Source organism: Sapajus apella, unplaced genomic scaffold, assembly GCF_009761245.1.
Source record: "Sapajus apella isolate SASKATOON/1434 unplaced genomic scaffold, GSC_monkey_1.0 scaffold77, whole genome shotgun sequence".
NCBI classification, from domain to species: domain Eukaryota; kingdom Metazoa; phylum Chordata; class Mammalia; order Primates; family Cebidae; genus Sapajus; species Sapajus apella.
The window spans coordinates 9970480-9981280 of NW_022437017.1; positions in this window are offsets into that span (position 1 = coordinate 9970480).

The window sequence follows — 10801 nt, forward strand, 5'->3', positions numbered from 1 at the left end:
GCAGGGCCTCTCTGCGGTGGCCAGAGCACTGCACACACAGACATGTATGTTCATCTGCACATGTATCACTGCTGGGGGATGTCCCCCCCTTCTTTTCGTTAAGTAAAGAGGCCTGTCATGGTCAAGGGGCATCCTGACACCGTAAATTTCACGGTGCTTTCATCACGGCGGCCGGTGGGGGCAGCCGCCCGGCCCGGCTCACAAAGGGCCCTCTAAGCCCTCCGCGTCCGCATTCTCTACGTGGGAGCCTGCCTCATTTCCTATTAACTTCAAAAGTCTCAATCCTATTACGGCGGGGGGCGGAGAAACAGCGGAATGGAGAGGAGGCCTTTATTCCCCGGCCCGAGCTGGGCAGAGGCCCCAGGGACCCTCATTAGGCGGGCGATGTTACCGAGGGTCTCAGGGGTCTCTGACCACGGCCTTCCCCACCCCACCAGGAGCCCGGAAACAGCGATGGGGCCTCTGAGCCGCCCACAGGGGCCCTTCCCTCCTTGGCTGGCATGGCAGGCGGGAGGCGGGTCAGCCTGGCACTGTTTCACAGTGCCATGAACCTCACTCACCGGAGCCTCCGGGGCCCTGACTTGGATGTTAGCACCCCCAGCCTTGGTTTCCTGCCTGGAAAATCAAGACAAGCCCACTTCCCACCTCCCCAGCTCTCCTAGGCTCCTGTGTGCGTGGAAGGAAGCATGTCCCATTCCTCACCGGGCCGGGACCCTCCGGTCTTGTGAGGTTCTTCCGGCCTCGCCCTGTGCCCAGCAGGGTGTGCCGCCAGGCCCTGGAGCCAGCATTAATCCTGGGGGTGCAGGGAGCCACCGCAGGACTCGGGCACGGGAGGGAGGGTCACCATCCGATTTTCAGAGTGTTTGTTTTTGAGATGGAGTCTCGCTCTGTCGCCCAGGCTGGAGTGCAGTGACACAATCTCAGCTCACTGCAACCTCCGCCTCCTGGGTTCAAGAGATTCTCCTGCCTCAGCCTCCCAAGTAGCTGGGATTACAGCTGCCTGCCACCATGCCCTGCTAGTTTTTGTGTGTGTGGTTTTTTTTTTTTAAAGACGGGGTTTCACCATGTTGGTCAGGCCGGTCTTGAACTCCCGACCTCAGGTGATCCGCCTGCCTTGGCCTCCAAAGGGCTTGGATTACAGGCGTGAGCCACCACACCTGGCCTAGTTTTTTTAGTAGAAACGGGGTTTCACCATGTTGGTCAGGCTGGTCTTGAACTCCTGACCACACACAGGTGATCCACCCCCCTCGGCCTCCCAAAGTGCTGGGATTACAGGCATGTGAGCCACCGCGCCCAGTCTGTGATTGATCCCCGTTCTATGAAATGTCCAGGACGAGCCAATCCGCAGAGGCCAGGAGGGGATGCACGGGTGTCAGGGCTGGGGTGGGGATGGGGAGCCATGGTTAATGGGGATGGGGTTTCCTTTTGGGGTGAGGAGAACGTTCTAGAACTAGCCAGAGGTGATGTTTGCAAATAGACTAAAAGCCACTGAATTGCACCTTTACGCAGGTGAACTTCATGATCCGTGAATTATATCTCGATGATAAAATGCTGAGAAGCGCTCACCCTTCTGAAGAACCAGCTCCTTTACCCTGTCCCCGGGCGCTGCAAGCCTTCTGGCTTCTGGGCACGCCTGTGACTTTCTAGAGGGAAGGGAACGTGTCTTCTTCCTTTGCTGTATCATCTCTGACTCACTTGGCACAAATAATGTCAAACTGAACATAAAATTGGGTGTCAGGGCCAGGCGAGGTGGCTCACACTGTGATCCCAGCATTTTGAGAGGCAGGGGCAGGAGGATCGCTTGAGCTCAGGAGGTGGAGACCAGACTGGGCAACATAGCAAAACCACCACCACCCCCATCTCAAAAAAATAAAACAGAAGAAAAAAATAAATAAATAAAACAGAAAAGAAAAAGAAAACAAAAATGGGCATCTGAAGATTGGAGGGATGTGGCCGGCCACAGGTGGGCAGCAAGGAAGCTGCTGGACTGGTCATGTGCACGTCGGAGCAGCTTGTGCAAAGGCCCTGGGGCAGAGACAAAAGCCGCTTGTTCTAGACCGAATGGGGAGGTTGGGTGGAAGTGAGGGGGAGGGAGGAAGGAGGGCTGGATCCTCCCTCCCTCCCTTCCTTCTTTCCCTCCTTCCTTCCTTCCGACTCTATCCTCAGGCTGCACTGCAGTGGCTCCATCCGGGCTCACTGCAACCTCTGCCTCTCAGGTTCAAGCGATTCTTTTGCCTCAGCCTCCTGAGTAGCTGGGATTACAGTCCCGTGCCACCACGGACAGCTAAGTTTTGTATTTTCAGTGGAGACAGGGTTTCACCAAGTTCAGGCTGGTCTCGAACTCCTGACCTCAGGTGATTCTCCCGCCTTGGCGTCCCAAAATACTAGGATTACAGGCATGAGCCACTGTGTCCTCGTCCGGCCCTGAGGGCTAGATTCCTGATTCCTGGTGCCTTGAACCCATGTGGGGCGAGTGGACAGAGAGTCGTGGGTCAGGCGCAGAGCAGCAGAGCTTGAGGACGTGGGACCAGAGGGAGCGGCAGGGTGTCCCCTGACCTCCCAAAGCCTCAGGGTTGTCTGGTCTCCCCACCTGGAACCCCAAACCTGCTCACTGCCAGGCCTTCTAGCTTATTCCTCGAAGGATATGCACATTCCAGAGGAGGAAACTGAGGCATAGAAGTTTCCATGACTCCAGAGAGCTGCCTGAGAGCAAGGCACAGCAGGTGCATGTCACTCCCAGTGGGAAGGACAGCCACCAGGTCAGGAGTACCGGAAATCAACCAGGATCCCGCGGCACGGGCCAGTGGGACCCACCAGCCGCACCTGTGGGTAGGAGCCTCGCCTCAGCCGCGGTGCAGGAAGGCACAGCCACACACTAGATGGCCCCAGGGTGCAAACGGCCTCACCAGCCCTGCCCTGCAGGGGCAGTAAGGGGTGAACCCAGATGAATGTCCCTGCCCGAGTAGGGAGGACCGTCCCAAGGCCAAGGAAACGCCACCCACAGCAACCACGAGAGGCAATTCGGGGCGGTGGACGTTCTGCAGCCCCAGATCCAGAAAATGGACACAGGTGTGGTCATGACGGAGGGATGTGCTCATCACATGAGGGACCCGGCTGTTCTGAGAATGACAAAACCTTCTGTGCCTCAGTTTCCTCCTATGAAAAATGGGTCTGCCAGGCCAGACCTAACATCCCAGCACTTTGCGAGGCTGAGGTGGGCAGATCACAAGGTCAGGAGTTCGAGACTAGCCTGACCAACATGGTGAAACCCCCGTCTCTACCAAAAATACAAAAATTAGCTGGGTGTGGTGGCGCGTGCCTGTAGTCCCAGCTACTCGGGAGGCTGAGGCAGGAGAATCGCTTGAACCCGGGAGGTGGAGGTTGCAGTGAGCTGAGATCGCCCATTGCACTCCAGCCTCTGTGACAGAGCAAGGCTCCTTCAAAAGAAAAAGATGAGGCCGGGCGCCGTGGCTCACGCCTGTCATCCCAGCACTTTGGGAGGCCGAGGCGGGCGGATCACAAGGTCAAGTGATCGAGACCACCCTGGCAAACATGGTGAAACCCCGTCTCTACTAAAAATACAAAAATTAGCTGGACGTGGTGGCGCGTGCCTGTAGTCCCAGCTACTCAGGAGGCTGAGGCAGGAGAATTGCCTGAACCCAGGAGGCGGAGGTTGTGGTGAGCCGAGATGGTGCCACTGCACTCCAGCCTGGTGCCTGGCGACACAGCAAAACTCTGTCACAAAAAAAAAAAAAAAAAAAAAAAAAAAGATGGAAGGAAGGGAGGGAGGGAGGGAGGAAAGGAAGGAAGAAATGGGTCTACCAAGAGGGTTATGGCAGAAGCCACTGGTCAGGGGCAGCGGAGGCGGGGAAGAGTGCCGAGCAGGGCTTGGGGTTCCCGTTGGGCCTGAGACCCAGACCTGAGGCTCTGGGGGTGAGCATGAAGCTGGGCCCCTAGGTGCGGCCAGGGGGGGCTCCCCAGCACCTGCGCCCGCCCGGTCCATCCAGACCTCTGGGCCTGCCTGCTCCGGGATCCAGGTGCCCGCGCAGTCGCCGACCCACAGCAGGCGCCCGGGACACTCCCCTGCTGCACCCCGCGCGCCCCTGGCGGGGTGTCCGGCCCGCGGGCCGGCTGGGCCTCCTGGGGGCGCTGTCTGCGGGGCGGGCGGTCCGCGCGCCAAGGCCGTGGGCGCCCCCGCAGCGCCGCCCGCGCCAGCCCGGCTCCCCGGACTCCGCAGCTCCGGAGCGCGCGTCTGCCGCGCGGCGTCTCCACCGGCCTCCTCGCTCCACCTAGCGGCGGCCGGAGCCCGGAGCCGCGGGGGGCCCAGGGAGGGCGCGGGGGTGCGGGGTCCGGGGCGCGCAGCGGGGGTCCACCGGGATCCGGCGCACAGCCCGGCGGGGGCCGCTGCTTCCCTGCGCCATCTCACCTCCCCAGGGCTCCCTTTACAAGCCGGGGAAACTGAGGCACGGAAGGACCAGGCACGCACCCAAGGTCACGCAGAATGAGCGGGAAGCTTCAGACCGAACTCCAGCACCCAGAAGCCCATGGAGGTTCCTCCACCGCCACCCCAGAAAAGGAGGGAAGCCTGGAGGCCTGGAAGAAAGTGGGAGGGGAACGCAGGGCACAGAGGAGGACGCCAGCCGTGCCGCAGTCCTGCTGGGGACTCAGACAGGTCCCAGCCGGGAGCAGACCGCAGGGCTGCCAACCGCCAGCGTGGTCGTCACCTCCTTCCCTCACCTCCCAGTGACCGCTCCCTGTGGCTTCAGTCTCCTCATTTGTAAAACGGGTTAATTAGAGGACCCTTGGGAGGTTTCGTACACAGTAAGCGCTCAATCATTGTTGGCTATTGGTCAGGTGCGGTGGCTCACACCTGTAATCCCAGCACTTTGGGAGGCCGAGGCAGGCGGATCACTTGAGGTCAGGAGATCCAGACCAGCCTGGGCAACATAGTGAAACCCCATCTCTATTAAAAATACAGAAACTAGCCAGGTGTGGTGACGGGCACCTGTCATCCCAGGTACTCGGGAGGCTGAGGCAGGAGAATCGCTTGAACCCAGAAGGTGGAGGTTGCAGTGAGCCAAGATTGCGCCGCTCCACTCCAACCTGAGTGACAGAGCGAGACCTTGTCTCAAAAAATAAATACGCAAATGTTGGCTATGGAGGAATCTTGTCACCTGGGCTGTCTACCCTCCTCTGTGGCCCCAAGTTACCTGTTTCCTCCAGGGGTCTAAGCTCCCTCCTGCCTCCCCACTCCCTCTCCCCACTGCGGGAATGCTTTCCCTCCCCTTCCTCTGCCTGCGCCTCAGGTGTGCCTGCCACGGCCCCCATGGAGCCCCAGGGTTCAGCCCACCGTCAGGAGCATGTCCGGCGTTCGGTGGCTGCATGAGGTTGAATTAAAACCAGGCTGGCTCCACACTGCACGGCCCTGCGCCCTCCTTCCAAACCCGGGGAAACTGAGGCCCGGAAAGAGGCCGCCCAGTGGAGCTCTCTCATCACCAGGCAAGGGTCCCAGGGACCTGGGGGGAGGGCTTTGGAAGCCAGCAACACCTTTCCCCCCTGCCAGCCTCCAAGGAGGGTTTCGATACAGAGGCAGAGACCAGGCCAAATTGAAATTGATCGTGGGGAACAGCTCGGCAGGGTGGAACAGACACACGGCCACCGGGGAGCATAGGGGCGCCCAAGCGTGTGAGCGCATCCCAGCCTGCGACGGAGAATCTTTTAATCTGCGATGGATGCTGCCAGCTGAGGCCTCTAAATAGCCACATGGCACTGCTGGCAGACATGAGGACACCTCCTTCCACTTCCGTCATTCATTCATTTCTTCCTCCTGAAGACAGTGGGTAAATCCAGAGCAGCGGTGGGCGGCCAGGAGGAAAAGCCCCTCTCCCTATTCCAGACAAGGGGCTCCCGGGCCTTCCCGGGGGCATATGGGGGCTGGGCAGAGGGATTCTGGGAGGCTTGGGGTTTAGAATCTAGCTTCACCTTCTAGGACCAGCCAGACGTCCCGGAAACCCTGCTTGGCGACTCAGAGAGGGGCAGCTGCCGGCCCTGTCTCTCTCCCTGCAGGTGGCTAGGCCTGGCTCCCACCCCAGAGCTCTGGGACTTCCGAGGGTTCCTCCACACCTCAGTTTCCCGTGTTGGCCTCCGAGGGGTGATGACCAGACACGTGGCCAACGGGGCAGCCGTGTCCTCCCAAAGCCCCTGTGACCCTGACCCGGAAGCCCCCCTTGGTGCCCGGGGCGGGGTCGTGCCCCAGCTCATCTCCCAGGGCCCCTCTCCGGTGAGAGCCTCAACCCCGGGATTAGGGGGCCGGGGTCAGGGGTCAACAGCATTTGCCGCGGCTCCATTCAGGCTGAGAGCGGATCCGTTCTCCCTGCCACCTCAGATTTCCTGGACAAAGGCTCGGCGGAGGCACCAGGCGGAGGGACCACGGAGCACCCTGGGAAAGCCCCAGGCGCGGGAGCCTCTGCCTCCTCCAGGCGCCTCTGCCCACACAGCCCCCATTCAGCCGCCAAGGAGCCGGCCGGAGGAACCCCTGCACGCCCATGCTGCAGACGGGGAAACTGAGGCAGCCAGCGGACGGAGCAGGCCAAGAAGCTGCAGGGCTTTGGCCCGGCGGAGGCCCACTCGATTGAGCCCGGCCCCTCAGAGAGAAATGGGGCTCAGGCACGGGAGGCAGGGTCTGTGACGGCAGATGGGTGGGGGACTGGCAACGGACAAAGGCGGGCGGGCCGGGTCCGTGGGGGCGCGTTCCGCTCGTCAGTCTTGGTTCCACTTCAGTCCACCCTGGACAGGCCGGAATAATCCCTCCCGTGGCCGCTGCTGGGCCGTGACGACTTGAAGGGGGCCCAGCCAGCCTGACTGACGGCCGGTCGGGCGGCGGGGGTGCCCAGAGCCCCCCGACACCCACCCAGTGCTGGGAACGGCATCTGGCAGTTGACGATGACACAGACAAGGAAACTGAGTCACAGAGAGGCACACACCCCCTCCTGGGTCACAAAGGAAGCCCATCAAGGACTCCAGGGTCACCCTCACTAGGACCGGCCCATCCCGTTCCAGCTTTGCACAACCCTCGCCTGGGACTGGGAGGAATTCGGAGGCCTGGGCCTGGAAGAGCCTCAGAGCTCACTCACCTGTTCATTCCCGGCACCTGGGAGGCAGGGACACGCTGGGGCTGGACATGCTGGTGGCCAGGCCAGGGGCCCCGGGAAGGCCCCATGGGGTGCTGCTGAGGCCTGCAGAAACAGCTGTCGCCTCTTGCCTTCATTTCTTTCTTTCTTCTTTCTTTTTTGAGACGGAGTTTCACTCTTGTTGCCAATGCTGGAGTGCAATGGCGCGATCTTGACTCACTGTGACCTCTGCCTCCGGGGTTCAAGCGATTCTCCTGCCTCAGCCTCCTGAGTAGCTGGGATGACAGCCGCCCACCACTACGCCCAGCTAATTTTTGATATTTTAGTAGAGACGGGGTTTCACCCTGTTGGCCAGGCTGGTCTCGAACTCCTGACCGCAGGTGATTCACCCGCCTCGGCCTCCCAAAGCACTGGGCTTACAGGTGTGAGCCACCTCACCCCAACTCATGCCTCAGTTTCTCCAGCTGCCAGCAATCTGCAGAGCAGCCTGCAAGCTCTGCCAGGTGGGGGTGAGGAGGGGTGTCGCCCCCATCTTCCCATGCACCTGGGCTCCTGGAAGGACTTCAACAGGTGATGACAGCGTCCAGGAGAGAAAATTGCTGGAACAGGGGCCCCCAGGGCAGGAAGCTGAGCTGGCCCTACCCCAAGAGGGCTGGGTGAGCCTGGGAGAGTCCGCGGCCACGCTGAGGAAGCTGTGGGGGTCCAGGGTCCCCCATGGACACTGTCAAAACCTCGGAGGGCTCCCGCCATCCTCAGAAGCAGCCCGCCGTGGGGCTTCGCAGCTCACGCCTCTCTCCGGCCACCAGGCCTTCCCTTGGGCCTGGAGTGGCCTTGCCATGCTTCCGAGGGGTGACCATCTCCTTCCCACACCCCTGGGGAAGAACGAGTCCCTGGGGAAGGCCTCTCCCCGCCGCCCGTGTCTTCAGCGTCTTCAGCGAGTGCCCTGCCACCAGGGCTCTGGGCTCCCCTCTCCTGTTTCCTTTGCTGCCTCTAGCTTGGGAAACAGAAGGTGATTAATAAAGACATTTCAGCCGGGCTCAGTGGCTCACACCTGTAATCCCAGCACTTTGGGAGGCTGAGGTGGGCGGATCACCTGAGGTCAGGAGTTCGACGCCAGCCTGACCAATATGGTGAAACCCCATCATAAAAAAAAAAAATATATATATATATATATATATATTTGAAGACATTTCAAAAGCACAAAAGGATAGGGCAGCTTCAAAGGGCCTGAGATGCCAGCAGAAGGTTCAGGCCGGGCCACGGTGCCTTAAGCCGGGTCCAGGGGTCCCAGGATCTTAGCCCAGGGTCCCCAGTTCCTCATCTTTTAAACCCATTGAGGCCACCTTACGGGAAAATCCCCCTTGGTTTGCGGCGAAGGAAGAAACGGCCGGTGAAATTGCCCTGGATGCGTTGAGGGGACCTGGGGGGGGAGCTCTTTCCTCCAGGTCTGGGCCTGGCTCGGCCTCAGTTTCCCCAGCTATAAAATGGGTGCTGGCTTCCTCAGAAGCCTTCTCTCCCTCTGCCCTGGACCTCCAGGGACTGCTTCCCCCAACCCTTCAGGGGCCCCGCTGCGCTAATCCGCCAGGCGGCCTGCGCCTCGGTTTCCCCTCCCGGCGGCCTAATCCCCGGATTGTCGGAGGCCGGTTTTACATACATTTAGAGGCTTTTCATAATAGATTTACTGGGCCCCAGAACGGCCCTCCCTGGGAGATTAGCTGCTCCGTAATTGAAAACTCCCCCCACCCCCTCCGCCCCCTCTCCCCTGGGCTTGGGTTGGAGGGAAGGGGCCAGGGAGGACCCCGCAGCTGTGCAGGCCCCATGGGGGCCTCCCTGTGTGCTAGGACGGGGTCTCCCTGGTACCCGACCTGACGGAGGCTGCTCCCAGCCCTTGAGGGCTCAGCCGGGATTTGAACCAGGTCCGCCCCACGTCCACTGTCAAGGGCAGCCTCTGCGCTGGGAGGGGGGCCGTGGTCTCCCTGTTCCAGACGAAGACACTGACTCTCCCAGGGCACCCCGTGGGCTGCTGGTCTCTCTCTAAGCCGGGCCAGATCCTGGATGCCCAACTTGGGGCTCAGAATTTAGGTCCTTATTCCCTGACCCCCTCAGCACCTCCCAGGGGCCCCGGCAGGCCAGGGGGCTCGGGAATATACATGGGGTGGACGCCAGCCCTTGGTAATTCAGCCCCATCCCCTTCCATCCCCAGCCTCCGATGCCCGCTCCCCAACTGGGCAACTTAATTCCGCCTGTCACCAGGATGTGCACTGGGTTTATTTATCTGGTGTATATATGTATTTTAATTTAAAGATCTGCCAGCCAGCACAGCTGACTCCTGCGGTTCCCCTCTGCCCCCCTCACCCGACACAGCCCATTCCCCACCACCACCCCTGCCCCCGAGGCCTCCCTGGAGGAGTGAATGACGGAGAATGAGGCTTTTGCCTCCAGTCTTGCCCAGTTGGCAAAAAGAGCACTTGACTCAGTCCATGCACAACATGGTCATTCAGTCATTCAACAAACGTCCACTGAGGGCTTGCTGGCATTGCGCCGGACAATGGGCTCACAGGGAAGGCGGGTGGGGGGGATCAGGCTACAAAGGCCCTGTCTCCATGGGGCTGCCGATTCCGTTCATCAAGAACCCCCAGGAGGCTCACGCCTGTAATCCCAGCACTTTGGGAGGCCGAGGCGGGAGGATCACGAGGTCAGGAGTTCGAGACCAGCCTGGCCAACATGGAGAAACCCCCTCTCTACTAAAAATACAAAAGTTAGCCGGCCATGGTGGTGGGCGCCCGTAGTCCCCACTACTCCGGAGGCTGAGGCAGGAGAATCAATCGAACCCAGGAGGCGGAGGTTGCAGTGAGCCGAGACCGTGCCACTGCACTCCAGCCTGGGCGACAAAGACTCCGTCTCAAAACAAAACAAAACAAAATGAAAAAGAGCCCCCGGGACCTGAGACCCCACCCCCTGTCGCTTGGAGCCCGTTTTTTTTTTTTTTTTTTTTTTTTTTTGAGACGGAGTTTCGCTCTTGTTACCCAGGCTGGAGTGCAATGGCGCGATCTCGGCTCACCGCAACCTCCGCCTCCCGGGTTCAGGCAATTCTCCTGCCTCAGCCTCCTGAGTAGCTGGGATTACAGGCACGCGCCACCATGCCCAGCTGATTTTTTGTATTTTTAGTAGAGACGGGGTTTCACCATGTGGACCAGGATGGTCTCGATCTCTTGACCTTTTGATCCACCCGCCTCGGCCTCCCAAAGTGCTGGGATTACAGGCTTGAGCCACCGCGCCCGGCCGCTGTAGCCCATTTTTCCAGATGAGCAAACCAAGGCTCAGAGAACAATGTCTTCATAAATGGTGGGGGGCTGAGAGAGCACGGGAACCTGGGCTTACCTGACTTCTGCAGCTGTGGCCTCACGCAGGGACCCAGGTGAACCTCTCTGCCTCAGTTTCCCCTCCTGGCCACAGAGCTTCTGGAGCCGCAGCTGCAGGCTTGATGGATGATGCAAATAACAGCCCTAGGTGTTCGGGGACTCAGGTGCCACCGTCATTAACATGTGGGCTGGGAGGGAAGTGGATGTTGTAAACCTGGTGGGCGGGCGGAGGGGGCCGACAGCGGTCCCTGTGAGGGGCTGGTCCCCTCCTCATTGCAAGATCATAACAGCCTCTGGTTTTGTAATTTT